General features: G+C 37.0%; 1 long non-coding RNA gene across 1 annotated transcript in view; it reads left to right on the top strand.

The window, feature by feature from the left end:
* The window catches only part of LOC113095018 (uncharacterized), a 174,120-nt gene that overhangs the window by 71,892 nt on the left and 77,138 nt on the right, over window positions 1-25,090 (top strand). The window contains exon 2 of the long non-coding RNA XR_003288255.1: window positions 14,744-14,783. This is a non-coding gene — a long non-coding RNA (uncharacterized LOC113095018). The remainder of the gene's footprint in view (window positions 1-14,743; window positions 14,784-25,090) is intronic.

The following is a 25,090-nucleotide window of genomic DNA, read 5'->3' as shown; positions in this document are numbered from 1 at the left end:
GTAAAGTGCTGAAGACAACTCTAAAAACAATGAAACTCTGCAGGGATCAACATTAATAGTTCACCCAAAAATGGAAATTATTGAAATTCCATGTTTTCTCACTCTTATGCTGTTCCAAGTATTATTTTCTTTCTTTTGTGAATCCCTGAAGGAAATCTAAGGCAGAATGCCCTAAGGCAGCATCTCCATGCAATGGAAGTGGATGGTGATTAATAAATGCCAAGCCTCAAATATGACGAGAAATTTGTCCATTAAACTGATGAGCTATATTGCGAGTCTTCTGAGGACATTATATATATATATATATATATAGAGAGAGAGAGAGAGAGAGAGAGAGAGACAGATATGCATTTGCATATTTATACATTTTATTTCACTCGCATTTCAAGCATGTTCATTGGCCCCACCAAAAGAAATTAATAAATAAATATGTACATGATTTGCAGTTTTTATGTTTCAGTATAAATGAATATAATTATATAATTTATTTAATAATGATAATAATACTAATATAATAATTATTCATTATAATACTTGTTTCACTTATTGGTAGCCTAATAATTATTAATTTTTATAAAAATAATAATAATAATAATAATAATAATAATAATGACAACAACTTTGTTCAACAGACCACAGAAATCCAAAAGTGTACAAAGCATAAATTAAAAACACATGACCAATGAACATAAGATGTAGTGATAATTTAGTCAGCTGGCCTGAATATCTCTAACATAGCTGAGCAGTCCTTATTGTTGAGCGCTGCTTTGTTCCAAACTGTTTTCTCACCCGTACTGTAATAAAACAATGAATCAGGCAGCGAAGAGAGAAGCATGTTCTCACTGAACACTTGCCCAAATTATCATAAAGATTTTTCTCAGGAGCCCATCTGCCTGAGCAGCCAGCTCTCAAACCAGAGATTCATTACTCCCGCTTTACAGCGGGTTAATCGTTCAGGAAATATCTGTGAAGCGTCTCGCTTTGACTCAATTAATCGCAGAGCCAGCTCTGTCAAGCAGCATTCTCATGATGCTCTAATCAGCCTTTGATCTTCATTTCTCTCTCTCTCTTTCAGCACAAGCAAACTGCACAAGGTGTTAAGTATCCAGTTTGACAAGTTTGTGGCTCAGATATGTCTTTTTACACATTTATTAAATGATGCAGAGGCGGCAGAATCATTATAATATGAGCCATTCATCCAGCAAATGCTTTATGGATATGTTGTTTCAGTTTTATGCAAATGTACACAGTATGTTGTGTCTGGGTCTGTCAAGTGTATTTGAACCACACTTTGTGCAGCTGAGATTAGAAGATGCACTTTAGAGCCATTTACCCCCTCTAGTGGCCAGAGGGGCACAGTGCAGATGCCACTGGGCCTGGCCAGAACTAGAACCGTATCAGTAGCCTCACTGGAACTGAGAGCTTTCGTACATAGACCTATTGTGTCGAGAAAACCAAATAGTAAATGGAGTATACCAGTTATCCTAGCCAAACACAAGTTCTTTTGTTGTGCATGTGTTAAATGCGGCAGTGAGTCAATATTGTTTTGTCACTCTAATTATATTCTTTGTGGCGGAGTTCATTATATTCTTCAATATGCTGTATTGATGGAAGTTTTAGGCAGTATAAAAGTGAATAACAATACAAAGCAATTTAGTATTATTGACTTTGACCCTGACTCTTACAAAATCACTCTGAATTTGAAGATGTGCTTTATCCTGCTCGTGTCCTTTGCACACACGCATTGCTCAGTGAATATAAATGGACTTAAAACATTTCTTGAGTTTTCACCCATGCTAATGTTTGTCGTTACTGGAGCTTTCTGACCTCAAACTCATGCTGTCTGGGAGGATATTCATTCTGCACAGATCATTAACTTTGTAATCAGGCCATGTTATTTTATCACACCACGGTTGCAGCCTCTGCTCTGTGTGGAGGTTGATGGGGTTCAATGTCTATTAGAAAAATGTCTATTATATGTTTCTCTTATTGACTTTTATTGTTTAAACCAGTGTTTTCCAACCTTTTCGTCTTATTTATTCTCGGCCTCATCAGTAAGGCTAAAGTACACCATTATTGAGAGCAAACCGACAATGTGTTCTTTTAATTAATTCATATTGGATAATGGATGTCATTTAAAATGATCATAACACATAATGCCAACTGAAGCACCTTGAATAACAAGAAAAGTTTTAGAATTTGTTATTTTCGAATGACATTTATTTTATAAATAGTTACTCTTTATGTCAGTATAGTGATAGGTCGAGTCAGATATGTTTTATTAAAATTAAAAATATGGTTAAAAGCTGATCATTTTTAAAAAGTATAATTTTAATGTTTTTTTTATTATTTAAATATTTTAACAGCTTTAATATTTTTATTTGTAATTTTTTTTTTACATTTCAGTTTTAACAGATTTCAATTAGCTATTCTGGTGCTGCATGAATTAGATTTCTAAAATACATAGATTAAAAAATTATACTGAGTATTAAAATGTTTTGTATTAAATTTCCTATTTCTTTTCCTTTTTGTTTTTATTCTGTTAAATTAATTAGATCAAACCAGTGGAATGCATTTAGCTTTGCTGCTTCTTTAATCAATTTTATGTTAAAATCATTAGTAAAATAGACTCTTAAGTTTCCAGTGACTATCAGAACATTACATTTTATGCTTTAAAGATAATTAGACAGCATACTGTAGGTGTAGGTTTTTAAGTGTTTTTCATCAAGGCCGTTTTTTTTTTTGTTCTTTTTTTTTTGAATGAATCAATGAATTTAATTTGAAAAAAAAAAAAAAAAAAACCTTGTCACTTCATGAAAAGAATGCCTGCTGCATTCTTTTTCCTCCATCGCCCTCTTTCTCTCCTTGAAATTCCCCCGCTTTTTCGCAAACACATTCTGGCTTGTCTTTAAGCCAGTAGGCCCTCTCTGCTTGTGCCCCTGGGATAGGGGAGGCAGGGATAATGGTGTCCAGAGAAGCAGCTCGGGCTTTGACAGGGTTGGCTTGGAGTGTCCCGGCTCTCCTATGGGGGAGACCATAAAGTGACCGGTATCTGCCTGACACCTGAGTGCGGACCTCCGTGAAACACAAGACTTCCTATGAATTGTACTTGAGGCATTCATTCTCAGATGCTTCATTACTCCTCAGCCCTCAGTGTCAGCTGGCCTGACAGTAGTGTGAATGCTGGGAATGCTGGACTAATCTCAGGGGCTGAGAACCATGTGTGTGAGTGTCTTTGCAGTCTCTCGAATGTACAAACTCATACAGAAACAGTTTAGAACAAGGTATAGAAATGGCCTATTTACATTTGACCACGTAATAGTGTTCTTCTATTCTCATATTTCATGCAAATGCAGATCAGTTTGCAATCCATGCAGATGTATATGGGGACTGAGTATAAACCCCCAAAACAAAAACTCTCTTTTTTGTCTTTTTAGCTCCTACCTGACACACACTTGTTCTGCCACCTGATGTGCTCACTGTGTGTGTAGTCAGAGGTCACTTTCTAGCTACAGGCATACGTTTAGCCTCGTTGCAGGCTGCTAATGAGTTTCTGTACTCACAGAGAGACTGGCATCAGCAGATATAGCTGCTATCTGACCACTGTACATTCAGAAAGCATTTATGGTCATTGTTTGAGCATGGTTGTGCACAGACATTTCTTGTGTAGTTGAAATGTTCTGTATAACACCAAAAACAAGGGAATGAATCAGCATTTCAATAGCTCTTAATGTGACCATAGCATTTGTGATGATTTCCTCTTTCCCTTCTCTGTCTCTCTCTCTCTCTCTCTCTCTGTGTCTCTCTCTCTCTCTCTCTCTGTATCTCTCTCTCTCTCTCTCTCTCTCTCTCTCTCTGTGTGTGTGTGTGTGTGTGTGTGTGTGTTTCTTTTTGCCCCAATCACAGAATAATTGTAGACCAGTGAAAGTGGCGTTCAGTGATCATCAAATGCAGGACACTCAAAAATGACTTGAATGATTGAGAGAGATTGAAAACATGCATAATGCATGTGGAATCACTTTGGGTGGTCAGTTAGTGCAGATTTACATAATGAGACATTTCAAAGTTTGAACATCTCTTTATCAGCAGTCATGTTACTGGTAGCCTTATACATTTCTAACTAGGTTAAATTATGTTTCAGCTTTGTTGAAACAAGTGGATCAGTGTATATGTCATAGTATTTTATTTATTTATTATTATTATTATTATTTATAATATTTTTTTTTTTTTTTTTTTAGGCAAACAAACTTACAGTTAGCAGTCCTGTTTTTACAGTGATAAAAATAGTTACATCCACACACTGTTTGGTTACAAATGAGAATCACAACTGCATTCTATAATCAAACTGGATTCATTCAGTTTTTAGGACACATATTCTCATTTTAAAAGTGTGTTCTTTAAGTTCTTGGTTTTGTGCTGTGAACCCCCTGTGTCACATCATACAGTGTATGTGCATCCGTGTTGTGTGTTTTCCAGTTGCTGTCTTTCCTCTAGATATGCTTCCATCAGTTTTGTGGTCTGGCTGTGACCAAATGCTGCACTTTAACACTCGCTTAAAAATAACCACACGGAAAGCCTCCATCAGATTTGATTTATGGACTTTGATTGGACTTGTTTCCTCAACTGTGACAAGACTTTTCACTGTTATGAAAGTTGCTATATTTGTCAGTTCCCCAAACACTTACTGTAGATATCGAAAACTCGTACGATATAAACGTGACTTAAATGATGGGGGCAATCTCAGAAATGTTAAACCTGTTCACACTTTGATGTCACAAGACCTGTGCTCAGCGTGGGAGTCACATACCTCGAGGTGCGAATTGATGCAAAACTGCCACTGCAAAGATGTTATGACAGCATTATAAGTAGCTGATAGATGGTGTTAGAGACCTTCCTCCCCCGCACAGGAATGGCTGTTCCCATGCGATAAAGTTGAACGGGTTATCTTCACTGTCCAAAATATGTACATTTAACACCCAAGTTACCTCCCTGTACATCTTCACCCTCAGTAGAACACCAATGTAGCCATCTATTGCCGATAGTTCTCCATTAGACGGCCGGCCTTGACACTGATGCCTGTGGCTAACAGCAGTATTTACTCTATTCCCAATCCATCATAAGACAGAAATGGGCAAGCGTCGCTATGATGTTCGTAATTTCTAGCGCTCTCCCAATGATCAAACCCCTTGTATGGCCCATTCCATCACGCAGTACATATAGCCATACACGCCAGCCACTAGCTTTTTTTTTTTATTTCATCGCTGATAATGGACTCGTGAGCTGGATAAAGAGAGCGAGAAAGAGAGAAAAGATCATTTTGCCAGACCTGAAGCGCAACGCAAGCTCGAGGCTGCCCAAATTCAATAAAGAAACAATCAAGCACGGTAACACGGCATAATGGCTTTTTAAAAAAGATAAATGTTTAGTAAATGACTCTTTTATGTCCAGGAGGGAAGGAAGAGAATGGCTTTCTGCATTAGGTGAAGAAATGCAGCCTCCTGACCCAGCTGATGCTTTCTGATTACCAGCCAAATTGCAGGAGAAACCCCTTTTGTCTCGCAGGTAGCCAGGACCATTCTTTACCCTCGTCCTCATTTCCTGTGTGTGTGTGGAAGAGAGGGAGTGAGGCTGAGAGATAGGAGATGCAAGATAAAATGTGCGTCTGCATTGGAGCACCCTTTGCAGTCTTGCTGAGGTGTATTTATCTCCCTTATCTTACTGTCAGCATCACGGCGGCCATTAGAGCAGTTTGATGTGGAGAAAGAACCACGGCCAGATATTGAGCTAGACAGCAGTGAAGAATAGATAATGCTCCTTCATCACCCAGATATAGCATATGATGACTCTGATCTTCATGTAAAACACATTCAGATGTGAGAGTAAACAGAACCACCCTCGAGCTGTTAGCTTTTTTTTTTTTGACAGCACTGAGGTCCACACGTAAGGCGATGTAGCATATTTGCATTAGTCTGTTTGTGTTATCCACATCTGTGTCATAAATCACAACCTCTTCTCTCCGCCCAGTCCTCCACGATGAAATATTCATCGTCCGGAGACACCGCTTTTCAGTGCCACTTAATTCCGTCATCTGTGTAGCCCAGGTTATTAGTACACACTTCTCTGTATATTAATATTGTATGAAGCATTTTCTATAAATCAGCGTGGAAGACAGTACGGTGTGGAGTCGTAAGTGCTGGAGGATTAGCGTTTGTGCTTGCTACGCACAGATTTAAGCTTTCTGAAGAAAACATCTTTGAGGTTTGCTTTGGTGTAGGCCGATGAGTCTAAAGTTTTTGTTGAGTTAGCATGCTGGCTGTTTAGAGCCCCTAAGGGGGGCGCCAGAGTTCACAGCGGGGGTGCGGGAGCTGATATACTTTGAGGTATGGCTGGGCGATAAAACGATATCTATAATTATAGTGATATAATTTTCCTCGATAAAACAAGTTCGATAAATATTTGATTTAATGTTTATTGCAAAAGCGGCACATGGACCATTTATCCACTTGGTTCAAACGGCAGCGTAGCAAAGAGTGAGCTGACTAGAACAGATGTCTTTACTCACTGATCACGCAACCACTAAACAGTGCTGCGAGATCCAGTGTGAAGCGCTTGAATTCAGCGATGCACACAAATGACTGATATAAACTAGTATCAGTCAATATCAGTCAGCTGATATAAACTAGTTTAAATCCGGATGAAACAGTGCTGACAAACAGCAGAAATAAACACAAATCCTGCCCTGTTGCTTCTCAAAACTAGTCCAAAACTAATCGCGATTCCTGGAGGTTCCCAGTCAATAAAAATTGCTTCCCGGGTTTAAATTATTATTTTTTTTATTTTATTTTTTTTTTGCCATGGTTGTCTTGGTAAAATTCGCATTTTAGGGGCTAAATATCATGTAATTGGTATTGGACCAACTGCAGACTTGGCAACACTGGTTCGGGTGGAGCGGCAGTTACTACACAGAGCCGTAGTCTCAACTAACTCAAAATCGCTTTGAAAATCGACAAAGAATCGCCACCGGTTTTAAAATCGATTTTGTGTAGATTGTCAGTGAATTACGGCTCTGTGTAGTAAATGCCAACCAGTGTTGCCAAGTCTGTGGTTGTTTTTCATGTCCGCTTGTCGAAGCGACAAAACCAATAACGTGATATTTAGCCCCTATAATGCGAATTTTACCAAGACAACCATGCCATAAAACTTTTTTTTTTTTATCGGGGAACCTCCTGGAAACACGATTGGGCTAGTTTTGGTCTAGTTTTGAGAAGAAGTGGGCAGGATTTGTTGTGAAAACCTGGCAACCATGATCTGAACGCACATGCTGGAGATTCTAATTACAGGAGCGTCTTTACTGATGAGATGTGCATGAAAATCGCATTCGATTTTTTGCACAGCCCTATAATGTAGTCAAGTATTAAATGGATTAAAGGACTAATGGTAATTATAGTATATTTGTAGTTAAGCTATAGGCTAGCATTTATGCATTTATAATAAACGAATTTAGACTACAGTTTTTCATACAAATAGGCTACCTAGGAACCAAATACTTGCATTTTTACCACAGTATTGAGGTGCTATTTGTGTGGTCTTAACTCTGATTATCATGATATAAATGTATAATACTATGGCTAATGGTTAATTTAAATGAAACATAAAAATTTTATTTCACTATATAAAAATGAGGTTTTAAATTTTTTTTTACAGATGTTTCAGATTTTTATAATTAATTTACATCTTCAACATAACTCAAACTACTATACTACTGTCAACTCGGTGAGTGCATTTACATGCCCGTTCTTAAGCCGATTATTCTTAATAAGCTGAAAATGCATTTTGCGATAACCCGTTTTCTTTTATTGGAGTAAGGTCATAAACGGTGTAAGCATAAACCGGTCGCAACACATAGTTTTTTCCTCTTACTCCAGTTTTAGCAAGGCATATAAACACAATAACCCGCTTTCTGTTGGCTTATTGAAGTGCGTATGTGTGATATGTGACAGGAACACATCATTAGTGCAGATTAAAGCGCATCTAGACCGAGCAAACATCTTGCAGTAAAGAAAGAAGGAAATATATGACAAAATCAGACTTTTTCAGAGATTTTATGAGATTTTATCTTCTCAGAAAATGATAAAAATGTGTTCTCATCTCGTGCAGCAGAAGTAGAAGTGGTTCAGTCCCAATGCTGCGTTTATGACTGCATGAGAGGATAATATATGAGCTGTAAGATTCCTGACATGTTGCAAGCTTAATTTACCATCACAACTGACAAATATATGGGATACTCAGAGTCAGTTACACAAATGATTATATGTTGACGTCACTACAGGGAAATAACCTGATTTATTAATGAAGTCATGTAAACACAGCTTATTTGTATCGTCAGGTTACTGATGTGCATGTAAACGGGGGAAACAGGTTATTTTAATAGTTTTTTAATTATCAACTTACTGGTATGCATGAAAACGTGCTCAATGTAACGTGCATTTCTAAGAGACTATATATATATATATATATATATATATATATATATATATATATATATATATATATATATATATATATATATATATATATATATGTGTATGTATGTATGTATGTATGTATGTATGTATATATATATATATATATATATATATATATATATATATATACATACATATATAAATATATGGCATTTATAAATATAATATGGGAGTTGGGAGGGGGGGTCAGATTATCATATGTGTACATAGAGGGGTCCCATGAAAAAAGGTTGGGAGACTCATGCAAATCGTGCAATATGTAGACCTGTGTGCTCCGACGCTCTATGGATGGCATCCAGACTGGCATCTGGTCTAAACAGATTGTTCTTCATTTGGAGGCACAAATAAAAGACTTGCTCGGTAATACATCTGCAACTTTTTTTAAATCAAACTCAATTTATTTCAGCCACTTCAGGTGTTTCCCTGCGATGCATTTCAGAAATGTTTTATTTAAGTCAAATGCAGCTACACGTTCATGTCGAATTGATCTGTGAATTAATTACAGTGCTTGCAAGCTGGCAAGCTCATATTCTTCACACATTTCGATTTAGGGTTTGTTCTAAACACTTAACCCTTAATCAACGTCTGCTGTTTTTGAAGTACAGACTCAAGTTTTGTTTTCTGTTGATAACTTTAGCCTGAGGTATGTTCAGATGTAACACTGTTTGAAAATGTTGTAGTTTGCTTTATTTTAAGAACCAGTCCTCACTTTTAAGTAGTTGCTTTAGCATGAATATTACCAGCATATTGACTGTTTAAAAGTAGTTTCAAACACATATTAACACCTTATTCTGCAAGATTTTAGCTTGTACTTATTTGAACAATGCCTAAAACTTCCTGTGTCTGTTTGCCTCTTTAAGAGTCGTTTTATCCCCCAATTGTAAATCGCTTTGGATAAAAGCATCTGCAAAATGACTAAATATAGATGTAAATTACCATATTTTAGATTCTAGTTAGTTCCTGTTAGCTCAGGTCTATTAAATAATTTTAATAGATATGCTTGACCCTATAACACTAGCACACTCTATTATTTTTCTGTTATCTACTTGTTATCTTTTTATTTATTAAAAAACATGATCCTCTAATACTTGTACTCTATTATATTTCTATTTTATCTACTTATTTTATTTTTAATTATTAAAAAAGACCCTATAACACTAGCATTCTCTATTCTTTTTTTCTGTTATTTTCACTGTTTTCATTTTATTTATTTATTTATTATTATTCTTTAATATTCTTTCAATTTGTTTTCTTTTTATTCATTTAAAAAAACGACTCTCTAAGACTAGCATTCTCTTTTTTTTCTATTCTGTACTTGTTTTCTTTTTAATATTTTTTTTTTATTGTAAAATAATGATAATGATGATTTTGATTGTTTCTGTTGTCCTCATTTGTAAATTGCTTTGGATAAAAGTGTTGGCTAAATGATTAAATCCAACTTTTGATTTTAATAATGTATTAGTAAATGTTAAATTTAATACTAACTAATATTAATAATTGTTTAAGAGATATGTTCCATTGTTAGTTAAATAATGCGAACAAATGGAGTCTTAGAGTAAAGTTTGACCTTTTCTGCTTATTGTACTGCCAGCTAAACACTGGTTGATTTTATAGAACAGTTTGCAGCTCCTTGGTTTATAAGCAGGCTGTTGATTATTGGCTGTTTTCCTTGTTACAACAAGTATAATGCAAATTCAATCAAGCAGTAAGCAGTAAATTGAGTTAAGTTTGAAGCATCACAATTCGAGTCAGGTTCACGGTATCGTGCTACTCTGTGGACACAGACAGCAGAAGTCCCTTAAACACTGATTACACTGAGCAGATAGAGCCTAGAATAAACACGACTCCCACAGGATGGGCTCATCACATCCTTACACAGTGGCCAGTTATCTCAAGGGTAATCAAGAACAAGAAAGAACGTGTGTCTGCACATCATCCCTCTCATCTGGTGCATTGTCAGACAGGACACGGCTAGGGTCTTGCCATCATTACTGCACAGCATTGTGACAGCCCATTTTATTACCCTACACTGAAATCGTTTTACTGATGTTATCAGCCTAGCGAGTACATGATCCTTCTATAGATTTTGGTGTTAAAGACAATGTTTTTTTTTTAACTCTTTGCATTGGCCTCTCAGTACTTGTTTCTTTGTGGAGTAATTTTGTCACTTACTGGCTGTAATTAGAGGAAAGGGCATCCAAATTCATAAAGCTCTCTTTGCTAGAGGCAAAGAAAAGGTTAACTTTGTGGGGGTATTTGATTCCGGATGAGAAAAGTGGCACAAAAGAGTCTGCAATCTGACATTAATTACTCTGCCAATCTGGGGCGATGCGGGGGGTGTCAATCATGAGCAGGTGTGCAATAATTTTGCAGCTGAATCACACTCCCACAAGCTCTTCAGCCAAGTTTGTTGTTCTGAAACTAAACTGAAGGCTTCCTGTCAGCCTGAGGGAGTTCAGAGACCTCTCGAACCATTTTGGAAAATCTTTATAATTTGATGAGTTCATATTATAAATGATTATATGAAGATAACAAAGGAAGTGTTTTTTTTTTTTGTTTTTTTTTTGTTAATCATAGCTAATTATACTTCTGCTGTTTTTAGGGGTAGACGGTATAACCAAAATTTTGTATCACAATATAAGTAATTTTAGATCACGGCTGATTTTTCTTGGAAACTCAAGTACAATTTTTTATTTGTTTTTTGTTTATTTAATTTTTTAAAAAATCTGGAATGACATTAAATCTCAGTCTCATTTGAATTTTTGTCAGTTAATTTATTTATTTTACTTTAAAAAGTGTGTGTGTGTGTGTGTGTGCTATTCATAACAAATAAATGTTGCAGCCCTTGAGTTTTTAATAAAATACTCCCATTGGAAGCTTGGGATGCACAGTTAATCAAAATAAAACTGAAATCATGATATGGCTCAGTGCAATTATTAAATCACAAAGGCTGCAATTTAATTAAATAAATATATGTGCTGTGTGTTCCAGAGTAAAGCGTGGCACTGTGTTTGAATAGCTTATTATCCGTCAGTGTTTGCAACGTCTCAGAGCAACTCTCACACAAACTCCATCTCTGCATCTGCTCTGAGTTTGCTTTCCATTCTTGTAATGAGAAACAAGGAGCTTCAAGAATCTCCTATGGCTTCTTGTCAAAATAAAAGATGAAAATTATGACAGCCATAAATTTCAGTAATGTAATTATACCATAATGAAAAATGCAATTATTGATATTATTCTCAAATACTTTATTTTTATTTTTAATGAATTGACAATAGTGATGTTTATTTATTGTTGTTTTCTTTTACTTGTTTTGTTTAGTTTTTAGTCATTTTGTATTTTATTTTTAATAATAATAATGAAAATAAAAATAACAAAGTATTATTATTATTATTATTATATAGCCAAATTGTGCAAGGTTATAAATGAGCACTGCAAACCTTGATCAGTTTAAATTGCAATCATAATTTTCTAATGAGAATTGCAAATAGGTTATATATAGTGCCTTGTGAAAGTATTCATACCCCTTCCTTTTTTCACGTTTTGTTATGTTGCGACCTTATGTTAAACTGCTTTAAATGATTTTTTCTCCACATCGATCTACACTCCATACACCATAATGACAGCACAAAACAGGTTTGTAACAACTTACCAGATACTGCTCAGATATTCTTCTTTTCTCAAGGCCCATTGCACTGCTCTATAATTGGCATACCACTGTCCCCAACATAAGTTTCTATCCTGAAAGTTAAGACTAGCACAGCTACTTGTCCCCACAGTGGGTCCTCTGTTTGTTATCTAACCGTTGGTTTGGAACGGAGCTCTGCCTCCTCTGGGCCTACGGTCGCTCACCTACAGCGTTGAGCCAGCTCCCTACAGCCTGATCCACGGATGAGGTAGACAGGGCGGGTCCTCATTGTTAACCCAAAGTTTGAGTGAGAGCTCTGGCGGGAGGGGTTATGCACTCTTCCCCCTGGTGGGTCCTCAAAACTAAGGAAGCCTCCAGTGCGGGTTATGTGCCAAGCAAGGCATGAAGAAGCTTCGGAAAGGGGTCTGTTTGAGCTAGGGCAGCTTTGGTCTCTGCAGAATTCAGAGTGGAGTTCCTGGCGCCTCGCTGGTCCCTTAGCAGTCCAGCTCGAGCTGTCAACCCACTCCCTGTGTTGGATATCTCTGGAGATAGTCCTTCACCCCGCCAAAGAACTCCCCCTTCCCCCCTTCCTGTCACCTCTCTCCTCATCAGCGCGCTCTTTCTCTTTCGCTCACCTGCTCCACTGTGTCTGAGACATTGCTTAACCTTCACCTGAGGTTCTCACGGCTGGTTGGCTTCTTGCCTCCCTGCTGTGTCCCCACTGAGACCTAATTCATTTTCGTCTCACTGTTTTCTGTCACAAAAGCACAGTTTAAACTCCAATAAGAAGAACATTGGCTATTAGAGAACTTTTAGTCGTGATCATGGCACTGTACGCAAGAGAACAGATGACACTCTTTCTATTTCTCTTAGATGTTCTGTGGCAGGAACTTGCTGTTAAGTCTTTTGAATTTGATCTGGCACACTTATTACTTCAGTTATCGTCAGTTCATTTTTAATGCTTCACATCGTTCTCATATTGCTGTTGCATTGTGTGAAAGTGGAAATGTCTCCTGTTTGTTTTAACAGTGATTGTGTGGACTACTAGTGAAAATAGTTATATTTAACAATTTTGTTATTTAATACACACTTTCACATTATACTATGTATTCACAGAATACAATATAACATATAATGTAAAATAATAAATAACATATAATATAATGTGCATTAATTTTAGTATTCCAAAGAACATTGTATTCTTCAGTGGAAACACAGAAATCTGACCTTTTGGTCAAATGTGTTAAAATGGTCAGTGAGTTCTTTTAAATGCACAATGTTACCCATATTATGCTTAATAAGCTGACAGTGGGGAAGGTCATGTGGACTCGCTAAACTGCTAAGCAAATGTCTGTTTTGGGTTTTAAAGTCAAGAGCACAATATTTAGAATATCATTTAAAATCGAATTTCTTCTTGCATCTGTAAGCTCTCTTTGTTTCTCTCTCTCTCAGCAATTATCTTTATATTATTGAAATTATTTTTTAATTGTTGCATATAAATATATGTTATATATTATTAATATTATATTTTAGTCTATAGTGATTTCTGGTTGATTGGTTTTCATCAGTAAATATTAATTATTTACATCAATTAAAAGACAATTGTGATAAATACAGATTAAGACAAATTTACATTTTGTTGCAGTACATTATTTTCTTAGTGACATTGAAATTGATTATTATGTAAGATCTTACAAAATGTATTTCAAATTAATATTATTTTTATTATTCAAATTATATTGCAATGCAGCGTTTCTAAAACTGTATCGTCACCTTAGTGAATACGATATGCAAACATCTCGAGACATCTCGAATGTTCTTGATTTCTCCTATAAGGTCAAGCAACTTTTCTTCACACACACAAGGAATTTACCTTGATAATCTGCAGCACTTTTGACTTTCAACCTTGAAGTCAAATTGTTTTACCCTTAGTTTCCCTTCCTTTCATGATCCAACCACTCATTCTTTAGCAACATTTCCAGAAGCTCTGAGTGTAATTCATTGCTCCTGTGTTTGTGTTGTCCTCACCTCCAGAGAGGTCACATGGTAGGTTTTCCTCTTAGCCCAGAGGTGAGGAGGTTCTCTCCACTTCTCGCAGGATGAGAGGGAGTCCAGGCCCAGTAGATGGGGCTGAAGAGCCACTCCTGACAGAAATAAGTGCCCCATTCACAGCCATTTGATCCTCAAGCAGGCCCAATATGTGCAATTAGACTACTAATGATAAGCAGCACTTTAGCTGACATTTTGCATATAAATTACACATTTACGTGAAATAGCTTCTTATATTCTTAATTGATAGAATATGAATTGTGTTCAGTGTCCTTCAGATACAAGAAAAGGGGACCGGTGTTACGACTGAAGCATCAGCCTTCAGAGCACGCTTTCCGAGGAATCAAATGCAGACATTACACATCTCTCTCACTCTTTGGTGCTAGAGCGGGTTGTGCTCCAGTTGCATGCAGTGTGTGTGTGTGTGTGTGTGTGTATCTCTGTGTGTGATGAAACTGAAGTCGCACAGCTGTATTTGGACATTGATATACAAGTCTTTGCCCCTGAATATCTGTTTATTTCTCTCTCTCTCTGTTCTTAGGTCTCTGCATCCTCACCCTGAAGCATGACCATTCGTGATTGTAAGTGACTTCTTATGTTCACTCAAAGTATAGCAGTGGTACAATAACACATTAAGATAATGACATTTATTTAAATAATTTTAGTCAAGAAATAATTTATTTACATTATACTGTATATTGCACTATGCTGGAAAAAAAAAATCCTTGATCTGTTGATTAGTTCGGTTTATTTTATTATTTTTTTTATATATAATTTATTGTTTCATATTGACACAGATAATTTCCCAAGTTGAGACAATTGCATCAGCTTAATAAAATGTAATTTCATTGCTAGTCTGGTAGCCAGTGGCTACACTATATTACTACAGTTTCTAAACCGTGAGAAGAGATGTGAAAGCTGCCAAAAGAGCTTCTGGATGGTACTGTCAATTTCCACCTGATGTGCACACACACACACACACAAACACACACACACACACAAACACACACATATACCCCCCACACATCTCTGCACCTTCTACACGCAGTGTGAAGTTGTCTCTCTATTTTAGATGTATTGGGACCACCCCAGTCTGACCTCTCTCTGTCTACCTGCACGCCCATCGATTGACTGATGACCTCTCACATCAACTCTTTGTACACTTCCACCCTCTAGCAAAGCCCTGTGAATTCACTATTCTCCCTTTGTCATGCCCCCTCACACACACACTCCCTCTGTCTTTTTCTTGCTTTATTGCACATGCAGACTCATGAACACACACTCTTTCTGCTTCTCATCACTCTCCCCCCCACTCTCGTTTTTCTTGGATCCTACTGTTCGCTTTGGTGTAACTGTGCATCTGCACCATGCTGCTTTCCCACAGTTGCCCTACACTGGAGGCCTCCACTTTACCCAGGAGAACTCTCTCTGACTGGCCCAACTCTGAATGCTGGCTATTATTCCACATAAGCATAAAATAAGGCTTATGGAGAAGGGTGGGGAGCTATGTATGCGTGAATGCATGCTTATATGCATGCGTGAATGTCAGGGTCAAAGAAACTAACCCAGGGTGGACGGATTAAAATTTAGCCAATGCAAAGGAGTTTGTCTACACATTTGAAAAGAGCATGTAATTGATGCTATCAATTGACACTAAGCTCTTAGTTTCAGTTAGGAACCATAAAGGCCTGTGTTGCTCAGACAGACAGCACATACAGTTGTGAGAGAATCACTGGATAACAAAATTTGTAGTTTAGTGGTTTATATAGTGTTTTTGTATACTTTTTTTTTTTTTTTTGGATAGGCTTGCAAAAAATTGAGGATTACGGTCGCTGTAAGGAAGCAGTGAAGGTATGTCTGCTGCGAATAAAAACAATACTATTAAATAGGTTGTTAATTACCTTTACTTTGTTGTTGAAACCCTTAAGAATTACATTATTCTATTTTTTGTTCATGTAAAATGTCCTATCCTGATGTATTATTAATGCCATATTTATTTACCTGTAATATTTAGTCATAATAACACCACCACAATTACAATAATACAAAAATCCAGGGTTTTCGTTTTGCTCTTTGTCTCAGATAGATCATCAGTGTCGATGTAAGCTGAAATATAGGAGTCATTAACCAAATATAAATTCTGCAGCAGTCTTGCAGGCAATTTTAATAAAACACTGTATATGTAATTTGGGGCATTGAAATCTTGTTAAAATTAGATCTTTAATTTCATTATCTGTCTAATATAAGGCTTATGGACGTATTCTTGATTGTCTATAAATGAAACACTAAAATATTCATTTCATTTAACTTTGCTTAATTCTCTGAAGCACCATCCACATTACTGTTACTGAAGGAGTATGAAATTTACACCAGCGCTGCTCTTTCTAATCTAAAAATTGACAAAGAAAAACCAATTACTCTTAATTCCCTTTAAACAACTTTAGGCAACAATTAGAGTTGCTCCATTTGAGAGAGTCCAAAGAAGACAACGCAAGAGGAAAATACCCTTCACTGTCAGATTAATTGCCACCTGATTATTGCTAGTTGTGAGTGGACGTGAAGGTTGAGTAGCTTACTATGAATGTTTTTAATTAAAATGGATTTACTTTGATTTAAATTAAGTATAATACCTTGTTGCTTATCATCTTTTACAGGCCTTTGGAGAAATTACAAATGCATGTATTAAGGTTTTTTTTTTTCTCTTTTTAAATCCTTGATCACTAGTGTTAGAAAGTGAAAGTTTAAAAAAAAAAAATTACTTCATCGTTCATATCCTATGTTTATTTTAAATCTTAGCGATGACTTTCCAGATTTCATCAGGTAAATCTGCTTTTGCGTCCTCTTCTTTGTCCGTTCAGACCTGCATCTTGGTTTCCATTTATTCTGTTTTCCATGAGAAAGAGCCCTTTGAATATCAGCTCGTTCAAAGACGCTGCACCGGTCGATCCACTCACAGTTGTTTCGGCCATCTCTAGCGTCAGTCTAATGGAGAGAGAAGGCTTTTGTGCGGGCCTGAGCCGCAGCACGATGCCTAATGTCTGCGACACTCTCCAATCCTTCTAACTGCCCCTCTGCTCTGCGGAGATAAGGCCTGAGTGGAGTGAGTACACCTGCAGTCTTTACGGCCAGCCATGACTGATGCTATCATCCAGAGAATATTTACTTCTGGCTGTGTAATGTGAGCGGCTGCTCAGTGGGTGAGCGCTTCTCCTGATGGCAAGCCACAATGTCTCTCAGGCCAAACCTTGTCATGTCTGCACTTACTGCTATGCTGCAGCTTTAATGATAGCACTTTTTGCCAAACCCAGTTGCGAGATTGCGCTAAAGATGTTTCACACTGCCGGTGCCATAGATAGCGCTTGGCCTTTTTGGTCCCATCAGGGTGCCATGGCTAAGTGATCATCCACCTACCAGTCATGTTCTGGGACATTGGCCTACTGTACGTCACTGTGCTGGCGCTGCTCATTAGCGGCTAACTGCACTAGCTTCTGGAGCAGGGATTGTTGTCTTTGTGTGAAACTAGAGCACATATGGCTCAACAGAGTTTTATGTTTCAGTGCCATCTCCTAGTTGGACCACAGTTCATTTAAGCTACACAGATCCCAGAGTGTCTACAACTCTTCTATTCCCTTTCAAGCCACTGTCAGGCAGGCAGCAGCGAATGCTGTATCCCTCTAACCCAATTACAGATCTGAGCGCAGCTGGGTGGCTCAGCATGTGGCGCGTGCGCGTTCTGTGCTACTCGGCCCTCAGTGTACAGAACCCCACTGTTGCTGAATAATCAGAACCCTCTGTCCCCGATCCTTCCACTGATCATGTGAGGTCAAGCATGATGCAAGATGGCCACGGTTGCCTTTTGCTGGTCTGCAAGACAGATGTCAAGCGAAACGTACATTGTGTCAGAAGAGCGATGCATGCACTGTATGCAATCGAGTCTGTATGCTGCTGATTGCCTGCTGCATCCGTCCCGGAATGGGTTACGTGTAAAACAATGGAATGATTCTCAAGCAGACATAAATTACATGAGCCAAATGCAGATGGTTTTTAGTTTTCCATCACTTTATTGCTGCTAAACAATCAAGATGAGAGGGGATGAAGAGGCAGGCGGTGGTATAATGGCAGTGGATGGGGAGATTGTTTTGTAGTGTTAGCAGTCGGCAGCTGTCTGCCTTATGAGGTGGATGTGGTTCCGCATATGCATGGAAGCAGGTTGGGGCTTTACAGATGCACTGATTAAAATTCATGAAAACAAACAAACTTTGAGAGCTGTGCACACAGCACAACACCAAGACATCTCCCAATGCCTTAATATCACAAGGAATGATAGAGTAGGTTAATGTGCTACACATGTTTTTAGAACAGATTTAATTTAGTATTTTTAGCTTCTTTTTTCATGTATTTTTAAGTGCCATTATGTTTCTCAGTATTCAGCTTGAACTCAAAGTTTAAATCAGGTAGGTAAAAAAGAATATAATGTGTGATAAACTCTTGGTTACTGCTGCTTGATTAAAAAAAAGTGAATTGTGGGACTAAATGAGGAAATCTGTTTGGCTCTCACCTTTCTGGTCTACTGGTTAAACCCACTCATGGAAGTAGCTTGTGAGGGTGGCAGCATCAGTGTGTGTATTTAAGCTTGTGAAGTTTAAATCAAACTCTATCAATCACTCAGATCATTTGAAGATTACCTCATTTGCAGCCGAAATGGGTGCCTGGAAGGGTGTGAAAATCACAATCTTAGCTCACTTTGATTAACCATATTTGCCTCATACATGCTGTAATTACTCATATCTTTAATCTTTATGTGATCTCATAATTACAATATTATGTGCCAGTTTCACCAACTAATGCGGCAGGGTAACTGTACAAAAAAAGATTCATTTAAAGATTTATTTTTTGCCTAACTCTGCTCAGTAAAGTTTAGTTTTGGGTTTTACAGTCATCTGTTTTAAGATGGCTCCTCTTAAAGGGATAGTCCACGCAGAAATATATATATATATATATATATATTTTAAATTGACTAACCTTCCTGCTGTTCTGAAACAGAATACAGGTTGAACATTTTGTTAAACTGCAGAACACAAACACAAACACACACACACACACACACACACACATAGACCCCCCCCCCACACACACACACACCAATCTATCTATCTATCTATCTATCTATCTATCTATCTATCTATCTATCTATCTATCTATCTATCTGTCTGTCTGTCTGTCTGTCTGTCTGTCTGTCTGTCTGTCTGTCTGTCTGTCTGTCTGTCTGTCTGTCTGTCTGTCTGTCTGTCTATCTTTCTTTCTAATATATTTGCTTATTCACTGAGCGTGAAGCAGTTTTACCTTTTAAGAGTGTATATTAGGATTTTAGGGAGTGAGTCTTTAGCTAATTTTCCTTGCTACTAATGTGTTTGCAGAACATACAGGATTGGAAAATTGTTTGCACACAATTTACACTGAATAAGAAGCTGATGTAATGTCAGTGCAACATTGAATGCATGATTTAATAGCGTTTTGATTTATGTCATTTTTTTTCCCTGGCTTTTCGCACAACAACAAATTTGCACAGGTTTCAAGACAGGTCTTGAGCCCTTGAGCATGCTTGTAGCCATTGTTGGATACATGTATGATTTTTTATTGCAGACAGGGTCCAAAATTAACTTTTGCCACACTTGTAATGGGAGGTGATTTGAGAAAATTTACAGGACGTAAATATTTCTTACCAGCCCTGAAACTATTAGTTTGTTCATTAATTAATTAATTAATTTAATCATTCATTCATTTGTTTTGTAGTTTTGTCACCATACATTTTTTTATTATTACATATTTTATTCTTTTTCATTTTATTATGTTTTAATGCTTGTTATAGACACACAACAGAAGTCACAAGTGTGTCTCAAAAAAGAAAACTAGATTAACTTCTCTTCAAATTTTTTACTTAGGTAAAAGTTGTTAGAAGTCGCAATATGTTTGTAGATGTGTAGCCATTTGTATGCCTTTAAAATAGATCACAGTTTTGCACTTTTCCCAATTAATTTAGAAAGGGATTGTATAAAAGTATAAGAAATCAAACAATTTAGAAACAGTTGTCTTTCCTTAATCTCTGTAATTTGATTGCTTTCACCGCTTTACACATTAGAAACTTTGTAGACCTGGTTTGAAAAATCTCTGTATCATCAATAATGACTGTCTGTCTCTTCCCATGGTGTTGTTGAAAGTTTGAGAAGAGAATGTTAATGGCTAACTGCTGCTGACTGATGGGTATTGGGAGAATGGTGGTGCTGAGATGTGGAATTAAGAGGATGCTGACATAGAATTGCATGACGGGGCTGTGGACTGATCCAAACTCTGTCTCAGATCCGAGATGTGCCAGCACGTCTACCCCTGCCCTTCTATGCAATTTGTCATCTGCACCGACAGGCCTTAAGTTTTTAAAATGCCGCATGATATGTATTATCTGACAGCCCATCATTTCAGCCCCACTCAGGCGCATAACATTAAATGTTGAAACTTTGCCCAGAAAATCAGGTTAGACTTGCACAAACTTAAAAGCGAGAAATATACATTTCCCCACTGTATTTCATGTGCTGGCAATTTTTTTTTTTCACTTTCTGCCACCCCAGCCCCCAACCCCCCAAAAAAGTACAAATAATAATAATAATAATAAGTGTATACTGTTAATTTTCCATACACCTGATAAGATATGATTTTACACATTTTTTTTTTCCTTTTACAAAAAATCTGACCAGCTAATACATTTGCTTCATTCAAATTTATTTCAAATGTCTTTTTTTATTATTATTTTTTTTTTATCAGTCTTGAACAATTTTCCATTTAAATCTTCAACATGTAACATTCAATATTTATTTTTTATTATTAATTTTTTTTACTGCAAGTTAGAGAAACAGAGCAATGATATCTACAACTACATAGGTCAACACCTCCTTTCCATCCCCTTTTATGATTCCCAGTCTGCTGATACTTCTGGCCCTTTTACACTTATAAAATCCGCAAAATGGAGCACACACTCAAAGTGTAGGAGTTGAGCATGGTAATCAAAGGCGCAGGCAGTTTTATGTGCTGATGTGACATTTTCCAAAATGGCAAAACCTTATAAAACAAATGGAAGACAATTTGACAGTCTGGTAATAAGATTATTTTACCTCTCTAAATCTCTGGTCTTTGCCAATAGAACTGTAAATCACTGGCCTGAGCCTCAGAGAATGTGCACTGTATTAACCCTTATTCTAAAGCATTCAGGGGTGACCAGGGGGTTCGGGTCTCAGCTTATACATGGCTAAAGCTCCCATTTGGACAAGGTCGTCGGTCACAGTGATTTAGCCCTAATTTAGTGTTAAAAGGAGCTTGTGAAATATCCCCTCTAATTCCTATGACACGATATAAAAATCTCATTCACCGGCTTGCCCGATTGATATGGCATAAAAAAGCATTTTTCCCTTTCGCAGTGAATCGATGAAGAGGCAGGAGCTGACATTTGCTGAAACTAGGCTGAGAGGCTCATCATACAGGCAGTTCTTTCCTTCTACATTTAAAGAGACACTCAACATCAGATTCATTAGATCCATTATGATGCTCTTATTTGAAAAAGCTATATTTTATATTTTCATGGTCTGTGGTTCAAAAAAAAAAAAAAAAAAAAAAAAAAAAAAGCTCTAAAGAAAAGACCATTTGGTTAATTTCTTGGGAAGGGTATATATAATATATATAAAAACGTAGTGAGTGTACTCCAAAGACAAAAAAATAGAGACAAAAAGCCTCTGAAAACGTCGTTGCTGCCCTTTCTCTTTCTAAAAGCCTGTGTTTTTTGTGCTAATGCAGTATTTCTTTTATCTATCATTTTAATGTTATTAATGTTAATGACATTAGGAGTCAGTTTTGAAGCTGCTTCAAGGCCCGTTGTTTTTATTTAATTATTTTATTTGCAGAGATGAAAAATTCTGCATTATAAAAGATTTTATTATAAGATTTTAATTATAAGATTATTATAAGATTTTAAATAGACAAAATTTACATAAAAAAAGTAATCCCATATTTACAGTAATATATACACATTCAGGTAGTTATTTTAAAATCTCTACACCTTTTTCTGGATTCTAAATGCCACCATCCCAAGAGCTTTGCTAGTATTCCAGAATTCTGACATCTGTGAATTCTTTTATGTTTCTATCCCCACAAGTGTACTTTGACTCTCAACAAAATGAGTTTCACACTCCAAAGTTAAAGGAGAAACTTCTGTCATTGATATTTCACTTCTCTTCAGCTTTGCAATATATGAAACATCATGTTAACCAGGCCTCGAAAACACACACACACACAAATGTTCAAGAAAGAATGCCGCAGAGAGTGTGTTGTAGACCAAGGCCGTGTGATAGGCAAGAGAAAGGGCATGCATCTAGGAGCAGATCCACAATAGGAAATCAATGCTCCTGTGAAAGCATTGCCTGAGTTGGTAAAAAGAGGTTAAATGGGCTTGCGCTACAGAGAAGCCAATTCCCCTGCTGTGACCTTTGGGTTACACCATTAGTTACATACAAAAAAGGATGGGAATTAATGGAAGTTCCCTTATATTGTACTTTTCTACCTGTGCAAGTTATTAATCAGACTTGACCAAAACCCTCAAACTTCAGCAAGCTTTACAAGATTGATGTGCTGAAAAGTTTAATGCTTCTCGTGTCTGCAAATGTGTTTCTTCCAGATGGCTTTAATAAGTTACATGCCAGTACTCCGACTTGACTGCCTTTTTTGTAAGAAAGGGAGATTCCACCTGACTTTGGCTCATTCAGTGAGCAAATTATTTCAACTAGACTGAACTCGCTGCGTCTGCATCTATGCAGTTGACAAGATATGACTTCTCCATAACTTTATATATGGACAAAATCTTGCATCTTGTACTGTAAGTTACCCACGATCAAACAACTTTTACTGAAAGCTGTAAAACCAGCGATTATGGACGTGGTGTGAAAAACAATTGATTAAAGCTAGAGTTTCTCATTTGCAAGCAATACACAAAGAATCTGAATTAATGAATTGAGTGATGAGATAAATAGATTCTACCAGATCTGTAAACAGTCCGCTGTACTTGCAGCAACTTGGGATAGCTTTTTCCCCAGCCTCTCGGCAGCCATCAGATGAGCTTTTTGTTTGTGTTGTCAGGTACAGCTCCGAGGGAATGCTTCACTTTGTCAATTAGTGAGAGAAATTTTTTAATTTTGTCTTCCCACCTCAAATGTTGTCCACAAGGGAAATGTGCGGCTTTAAAGGGTGTATCTAGTACATTAATGCGAAAACTTAATTAAGAGAACAGTAGAAACCCATTATAGGTACACTGGAATTAGCCAGTCAATCTCCAGATCTAAATTGAATTTTTTAGCGGGCAATAGTTCCCAATGAGTCTCGTCGGGAGATCCAACCATGACCTCCTGGGTTCAATTTAGGATGTGGTGAACACACATAAAGATGTACACTTATATTAGCACGATAGAGAAGTCAATTAAGAAACTGCTTCTAGAATCCAATTAAAAGTCTTTAGACAATTTCAACCCCCCCACCCCCACCCACCCAAACCCCTCACCTAGACACCCCACCTCCCCAACCCTTAGTAATGAAGATGAGAAGAAGCACGAGGGGGCTCTAAATAGGCTTTATAAAGGATTGTTTGTCTTTTTTATTGTCTTAAGAGCATGGAACAAGTATTATTGACTTTCGATTTAAATGAAAAGTTTCTTGTTTTCCCCTTTTTCCCACATTTCTACGTGGTGTCAAGACATCGTTCACGAAAAAAAAAAAAAAAACAGCTGAGTGGGGGCTATTAGATTAAGCCTGGTAATGAACAGCGTAATGGACACCTTGTTAAATCTTATTGTTCTTTATTATTGCGGTCACTAGAGACAAACTCTACGGCGGGACCTGAAGAACGAAGTCCTCAATTCAATTTCCAAAAAGTATTACAAGCTGCTCCGTAGCCAAGTCCACTATTTCATAATTACTGCTGGTCTCAGTAGATGTAAATGTCAGTACACTACACAGACGAGATATCTCACTTACTGGCTGTGGATGACATGGCCGGGTCATCATTATTACAATCGATCAGATCCTGAACCAACTTAATTAGACAAGGCTGTCAAGATATCAGCTTAATTTGAGGAGCAGGTAATTTGCTCTGACAGTGCCGAGTGTTGTCCAGGGGCTTTCGAGCTGCAGAATGCAGGTGTGATGGAAGCAGCTTGTTTGACTTTGGCTGCACATACACAAAGAGGCCCAGCTAAAGGTGCCGTGATGACACTCCACAAACAAACCTTATGATGCCGTTGAGGGGGTTTAGTGATGGAGACCTGATTGAGTTCATTTGTCCATGTGTTCCCCTTGTGTAGGTTCCTGGAATCTGACCAGTGTTATGAGTGGGGGATATTTAATTAGACCATATCAAGGCATGAAAGACTGCCTACATGTTTTGTCAGGGAGAAAATGCAAGGCATCTGAACATGGTTTATTTTCTACCATCTTGCATGGCATGTGCATCATTCAGGCTTTATTTACTGTATTAATTCTAGATTTTGTTTTGTGCATTTCAATAAAAGTATATTATGGCTGCTTTTAAACTACTTCTTTTGACAAAAGTAGTTAAAGACAAAAAGTATTGACGTTTTTCTTTATAATAGCACTTCTATGTAAAATATGTGGGTATCAAAAATATTACAGTGTTAAACAGTTAAAAAAATTTTTTTATTTATGTGTTTTATTTGTTATTATTATTATTATTATTATTATTATTATTATTATTATTATTATTATTATTATTAGCATCAATATCTTGGGTGGTTTGATACTGAAGAAGTTTATTAAAGTGGCATGGCAATGTTTCCTTTAT

This window comes from Carassius auratus, unplaced genomic scaffold, assembly GCF_003368295.1.
Source record: "Carassius auratus strain Wakin unplaced genomic scaffold, ASM336829v1 scaf_tig00215565, whole genome shotgun sequence".
Lineage (NCBI taxonomy): Eukaryota > Metazoa > Chordata > Actinopteri > Cypriniformes > Cyprinidae > Carassius > Carassius auratus.
The sequence above is the reverse complement of the archived record's forward strand: the minus strand, read 5'-3'. Positions and strand labels throughout refer to the sequence as shown.